The 7339-nt window shown below is 41.7% G+C and overlaps 1 protein-coding gene and 1 pseudogene across 1 annotated transcript in view; both read left to right on the forward strand.

Annotated features, from left to right (window-relative positions):
- The window catches only part of LOC129392305 (tigger transposable element-derived protein 1-like), an 11515-nt pseudogene extending 9431 nt beyond the window's left edge, over nucleotides 1-2084 (forward strand).
- ADRA1B (adrenoceptor alpha 1B) overlaps nucleotides 1-7339 on the forward strand; it is a 65653-nt gene that overhangs the window by 30713 nt on the left and 27601 nt on the right. The window lies entirely within an intron of this gene.

The raw sequence follows: 7339 nt of genomic DNA on the forward strand, positions 1-7339 counted from the left end.
GTCAGAATGGCCATCATCAAAAAATCTGCAAACAATAAATGCTGGAGAGGGTGTGGAGAAAAGGGAACCCTCTTGCACTGTTGGTGAGAATGTAAATTGGTGCAACCACTATGGAAAACAGTATGGAGATTCTTTTAAAAACTAAAAATAGAGTTGCTATATGATCCAGCAATGCCACTCCTGGGCATATATCCAGACAAAACTATAATTCAAAAAGATACATGCACCCCAATGTTCCAGCAGCACTATTTATAATACCCAAGACATGGAAGCAACCTAAATGTCCATCGACAGATGAATGGATAAAGAAGATGTGGTAATATACATAATGGAATACTATTCAGCCATTAAAAAGAGAATGAAATAATGCCATTTGCAGCAACATGCATGGACCTAGAGATGATCATACTAAGTGAAATAAGTCAGAAAGAGAAACACAGATACCATATGGTATCACTTATATGTGGAATCTAAAATATGACACAGAGTTATTTGTAGAGACGTGGATGGGCCTAGAGTCTGTCATACAGAGTGAAGTAAGTCAAAAAGAGAAAAACAAATACTGTATGCTAACACATATATATGGAATTTTTAAAAAATGGTTATGTAGAACTTTGGGGCAGGACAGGAATAAGCTCACAGACGTAGAGAATGGACTTGAGGACATGGGGAGGGGGAAGGGTAACCTGGGGCAAAGTGAGAGACTGGCATGAACTTATATATACTACCAAAAGTAAAATAGATAGCTAGCGGGAAGCAGCCGCATAGCACAGGGAGATCAGCTTGGTGCTTTGTGACCACCTAGAGGGGTGGGATAGGGAGGGTGGGAGGGAGACGCAAGAGGGAGGGGATATGGGGATATATGTATATGTATAGCTGATTCACTTTGTTATAAAGCAGAAACTAACACACCATTGTAAAGCAATTATACTCCAATAAAGATGTAAATCAATCAATCAATCAATAAAATATGATACAAATGAACTTATCTATGAAAGAGAAACAGACTCACAGACATAGACAGTTACCAAAGGGTAAAGGGGGTGAGGGAGGGATAAATTAGGAGTTTGGGATTAGCAGATACAAACTACTGTATATAAAATAAACAACAAGGCCCTACTGTATCGCACAGGGAACTGTTTTCAATATCCTGTTATAAATCATAATGGAAAAGAATATGAAAATATATATATGTATAACCAAATCACTTTGCTGTACATCAGAAACTAACGCAACATTGTAAATCAACTATACTTCAATTTAAAACAATTTTTTTAAACCCAGAAGTTTGGAAGTTGATTCCAGCCCTCATGGATGACTTTGAGGGGTTCAAGACTTCAATGCAGGGAGTCACTGCAGATGTGGTGGAAATGGCAAGAGAATTAGAATTAGAAATGGAGCCTGAAGATGTAACTGAATTGCTGCAATCTCATGACAAAACTTTAATGGATGAGGAGTTGCTTCTTATGGATGAGCAAAGAGAGTGGTTTCTTGAGATGGGATCTGCTCCTGGTGAAGATGCTGTGAAAGTGGTTGAAATGACACCGAAGGATTTAGAATATTATGTAAACTTAGTTCATAAAGCAGCAGCAGGGTTTGAGAGGATTGACTTCAGTTTTTTTTTGTTTGTTTTTTTTGTGGGTTTTTTTGCGTTGTATGCGGGCCTCTCACTGCTGTGGCCCCTCCCCTTGCGGAGCACAGGCTCCAGAGGCGCAGGCCCAGCGGCCATGGCTCACGGGCCCAGCCGCTCCGCGGCACGTGGGATCCTCCCGGACCGGGGCACGAACCCGTGTCCCCTGCATCGGCAGGCGGACTCTCAACCACTGCGCCACCAGGGAAGCCCTTGACTTCAGTTTTGAAAGAAGTTCTACTGTGGGTAAAATGCTATCAAACAGCATTGCATACTACAGATAAATCCTTCATGAAAGGAAGGGTCCATCGATGTAGCACACTTCATTGTTGTCTTATTTTAAGAAATTGCCTCAGCTACCCAAGCCTTAGCAACCACCACCCAGATCAGTCAGCAGCCACGGACATAGAGGCAAGACCCTCCACCAGGAAAAAAATTATGACTCACTGAAGGCTCAGATGATGGTTAGCATTTTTTAGCAATAAAGTATTTTTAATTAAGGTACTGTATGTACATTGTTTTTTTAGACATAATGCTATTGCACACTTAATAGAGTACATAATGTAAACATAACTTTTATATGCACTTGGGAAACCAAAAGACTTGGGTGATTCGCTTTACTGCATGTGATACTCGCTTTATCACGGTGGTCTAGAAGCAAACCTGCAATGTCTCCGAATGCCTGTACGAAGAAAAAACAAAAAACTGTAAGGTTATTCACCAAAAAGATAACGGTAGCTACCTGTGAAGGAAGGGCCTGGAATTAGGGGCAGTGTTCAAAAGATAGGTTCTGAATGTTTACAAAGAAAAAGTATTCATTTATGTGTGTAATTAACAACTGTTAAAGCTCTCTATTAGCTCTCTCTATTTTTTATTAAAAATAAAAGCATAAATTAGATCATCCCTGTGGGAATAAAGAAAAATATAACAAAGAGCGTGCTTCAAAGAAATAAGCTACCTAAGTATAATCAGATACTTCGTTAATTGACCTCTTATATTCTCCCAGGAATACAAACTTACTCTTAAACTTTGCCTATCCCTGAACCCTCTAGAGCTGAATATACTCCTGTGGGGCTACTTCCTCTGGTTTCCCTGCTGAGAGAGCTCCAGACCTGAAGGGCCTGAGCCCCAACCTGATTAAATTTGTTAGTTGGATGATTTCCTCTCTCTGTCACCTGCCATCACCTCTCACTAACCAGCTCTATCTAGGTAAAACCTTGAAATTCTTTTATGCTCCCTGTAGCCTATGCCTCTGCTGAGATGGTTAAGACATTGCATGTGACCTATTTAGCAGATTTTTTTTTTCAGGGTTTGGAGAGAAGAAGAGATTTGCTTTTCATTTGATTTTTCCCAAATTTTTTCAATGTTCTCTTCACCAGATCACAAGAAAAAAGATAAAATGAAAAAGAGCGCAAAGGAATACTTTCTCATATTGTAGCTAAAATTCTGTGATGGTTTTCTTCCAATCAGTGTATTATTACTGGGTGACTGACTTACGACCATGATTGGCTCTCATTCTCATTCATTCTCTCTCTCTTTCTCTGACTCTCACTCCCCAGTTTTATTTTTCTGGGTCTTCTGTTCCTTTCAGATCAGTAGCTGTATATCATTCAATGAGGGTCTTTACCCAAGATTTGCCCATTTATTTACATCACTATCTTATAGAGACCACTTTTACCTTTGGGAACTTCTTAAAACAGACAGGTCCTATTCCCTCTGAACCTTTCAAGCAGGCTTTTTTTTTTTTTTCTTAAACAAAACACTTCTAAAGATACCAATGTACTCGGGATGCCCCAGGAACAAATGATCCCATTTTTTACAACGGAGAGCCTTGGCAATCTGCTTTCTCACCAGCCAACATCTTCTGGCCTGAGTGTCCTGCTCCTGTGTTTCCATTTCTTATATGTCTGACCCTGGCGCAGTGTCCCACAGGCTGCTCATTCTTCTAGATACAAATTTCATCTGCCCTGTCTTTTGAAGAACGATCAGTAGCACAAGATCTCTATTAATCAGTCAGTAATTAACATGCAGAGAATGGCTAACAGCCAAAGAAACATCAGAATGATGTTGGGAAATCTGGTCTCTCGACATGCCATGTTACAATTTTGTCAAAGTGTCCCTAACAAAAGATGATTGCTTGCTCATGATAAATGAATCAGAGGCCTCTAGTAGGTGTAAGATTAACAAAGCCCTGCAATTAGCACCCAGCGAGGACAGCCACCATTTGTACAACGTGCTGGGCGCTGTGCTAAGTGCCTCACATACATTATCTCCTGCAATCTCCACAACAGCCCTAGAGATGAGAGGAGAGACTTATTATTAGCCTTATTTTACAGACATAGGCATTGAAGTTCAGAGGTTGAGAGGCTGACAAAGATCCCATAGATCACATGTTAAGTACCTACTACATGTCATGGTCTCTTCTAGACACTACGGCTCCAAGAGTGGATGAGACAGGCAAAGCCTCCACTTTCATGAAGCTGCCATTCTTGGGGTGTGGGTATGGACAAATACTCAATATGTAAGTGAAAATAATATATAATTGTATGTACTAAAGAGATGGTGTACTAGAGGGGACAAGAAAGTGACAGCCAGAGTGCTGGAATGAAGAGAAAGAGGAGAGAGATGACAAAGGATGTCAGGTAGAAAGATAGCATGGACATTCTGTACAGCCTGCTGGGTCATGATAGTTTACAGTTTTCTCTGAGTGCAGTAGAAAGTCATTGGAAGGTTTTGCAGGAAATAATATAATCTTATTTATGTTTTTTAAAGACCTCTGTGGGTAAGTGGAGAATGGATTGTAGAGGCTCAAGAGTGGGGGCAGGGAGGGTGCTTGGGAGGCTGTAGAAGTGGTCCAGGAGAGAGGTGATGGAGGTTTGGGATTGTACTCTGTCCTTACGTATAAAAAGCGAAACCATCCAGGAAAAAGCATGATCTAGGCTTTACAGAGAACCCAACCTTCCTTACTAAGCTGACGTGAGATATCTTCAGACCTTGTCCCATCTCATGCTGAATGCGTGTGAATTATGTGCCACTTGTTTTTCTTTAAACTTTTTATTGAAGTGTGACATAAATACAGAAAAGTGCGCCAATCATAAGGGTAGACCCCTGTCAGTTTTCACAAAGTGAACACATCCCTGTAAGCAGCACCCAAAACAAGAAAGAAAAGATTATCCACACCCTGAATTTCCCCTCATACCCCTTCCTGTCAATCTCTGGCATTCCAAGTATGTTTTTCCAGAATGACATTCTGTAAATCACTTTTCTCCATCTTGCTTAACCCATGACCCCTTTTTCCAAACTGAAAGTTGCATGCCCTCTGCAACCAGAGATTCTCTTATACAACCAGCCAAGAGATTTGAGCTTTGTATTCTGTGATGGGTAGTATGAGAACAACAAGTGTATTCGTATAAAAAAAATTCTAATATAATGTTGAATGTGCTTTTTTCAAACTTGATATAAATTCCCACTTCCAGATTCTGTTAGGCCCCCCTCTTAAAAATCACGTGTGCAAATTCTGGAAAGACTGCAAGTTGCTGTTGTCTAGAAGAACAGTCTGGAAATCTAACAGCACAGACAGTAGGACTGGGATACACGAGTCTGTAATAGAAAAAAGCCATGATTTGCGGGCTTTGTTCAGGGGACAAGACACTGGCGGACAACTAATATTTACTGAGCACTTATTATGTCTCTGGCACTGAGCTAAGGTGTTTCAGTATGTGATCTTATTTAACCTTCACAACCCTTTGAGGATACCATTCTCTTCATTGTATAACTAAGCGGCCCCTCCCGTTGCGGAGCACAGGCTCCGGACGCGCAGGCCCAGCGGCCACGGCTCACGGGCCCAGCCGCTCCGCGGCACGCGGGACCCTCCCAAACCGGGGCGCGAACCCGGCCCCCCTGCATCGGCAGGCGGACGCGCAACCACCGCGCCACCAGGGAAGCCCCCCTTCACAACCCTTTGAGGATACCATTCTCTTCATTGTATAACTAAGAAAACCAAGGCTAGGAAACGTGAGATAACTGGCCCAAGTTCTCAGGACTCACAGTGACCAGACTTGGAAACAGCTCTGTCTGTCTTCTTAACCCAAGCTCATTTCACTCAACCAAAGCAGCCTCTCTCATGTTTTTCTTCCTCTGATCAGTACTTAAGAAATTGAAAATGTTGGTCTCAACATTTGGTTCCTGCAATAAGCCGCATTTCTTCTAGTGGTTTCCCATCTACATTTTTTTTTAATGCATGGACTTTCAAATTAATGGTAAAGCTATTCATAAATGAAATGGGGAACCTGGCTATAACTTTACTTCCTTCCAGAAAGCAAAGGCTCTTTAAGCCTGATGAAGTTTAATGCTTGCTGTAAATCCAGGGAAAAAATAAACAAGCACCATTTAAATCACCCATCCCAGAGTCTGGCCATGTGAGGGACACGGGAGCCACACTGTCACCATATTATCCATTATTGAGAAGGGAGCCAGCAATTAACAAAGCAATCTAGATTAACCACGTTAACATCTCTGGCAGAGTAATTCATGTTCTCCGGCTTTCTGGAAGCTCTTCCAAGCTCAAGCTGTCCCTGGGTTCTTTGGCTTTGCATCATGAAGGGAATTGATTTGATTAATTACATTGCTGCTGCCTAATTAGTAAGCGTGGTCACACTTGCCCATCGGTTTCACAGAGATGAAACTTGGGATCCTGACTGCAGACCAGTTTTCATAGCTGAAAGTCGCTGTGCCTTTCATCCTTGATCCATACCAAGTTCCCCAGAGTTGATTATAGCAGAACTTCAGTCCGGAGCCAGGGGCAGGTTTTCAAAGTCCAGACAGCTGGGTCTCTGGGGCCCTCCTGCATTTCAACACAGATTATTTTGTGAAAGCTTCTCAGGTTAAGAACCCCTGCCTTTCTGCACATGACAGGTTTCACCCTACACAAAGCACATCCACCCTCACCCTTTCATTTGGCTTTCCCGGTTTCTCAAGAAGAAAGAGGTACAGCTCTTATTTTAGACACGAAGAAAGGAACCTTCGCAGAAATGATTACTCAAGGCCACAAAGCATTTCTCAACTAAGATCAGTCATCCTTTTTTTTTTTAATTTAATTTATTTTTTATACAGCAGGTTCTTGTTAGTCATCCATTTTATACACATCAGTGTATACATGTAAATCCCAATCTCCCAATTCATCACACCACCACTCCCACCCCCCGCCGCTTTCCCCCCTTGGTGTCCATACGTTTGTTCTCTGCATCTGTGTCTCAATTTCTGTCCTGCAAACCGGTTCATCTGTACCATTTTTCTAGGTTCCAGATATATGCGTTAATATACGACATTTGGTTTTCTCTTTCTGACTTACTTCACTCTGTATGACAGTCTCTAGATCCATCCACGTCTCTACAAATGACCCAGTTTCATTCCTTTTTATGGCTCAGTAATATTCCATTGTATACATGTACCACATCTTCTTTATCCATTCGTCTGTCGATGGGCATTTAGGTTGCTTCCATGACCTGGCTATTGTAAACAGTGCTGCAGTGAACATTGGGGTGCATGTGTTTTTGAATTATGGTTTTCTCTGGGTATATGCCCAGTAGTGGGATTGCTGGGTCATATGGTAGTTCTATTTTTAGTTTTTTGTTGTTGTTGTTGTTGTTGTTGTTTTTTGTTTTTTTTTTTTTTGTGGTACGCGGGCCTCTCACTGCTGTGGCCTCTCCC

Source organism: Physeter macrocephalus, chromosome 8 (genome assembly GCF_002837175.3).
Source record: "Physeter macrocephalus isolate SW-GA chromosome 8, ASM283717v5, whole genome shotgun sequence".
Lineage (NCBI taxonomy): Eukaryota > Metazoa > Chordata > Mammalia > Artiodactyla > Physeteridae > Physeter > Physeter macrocephalus.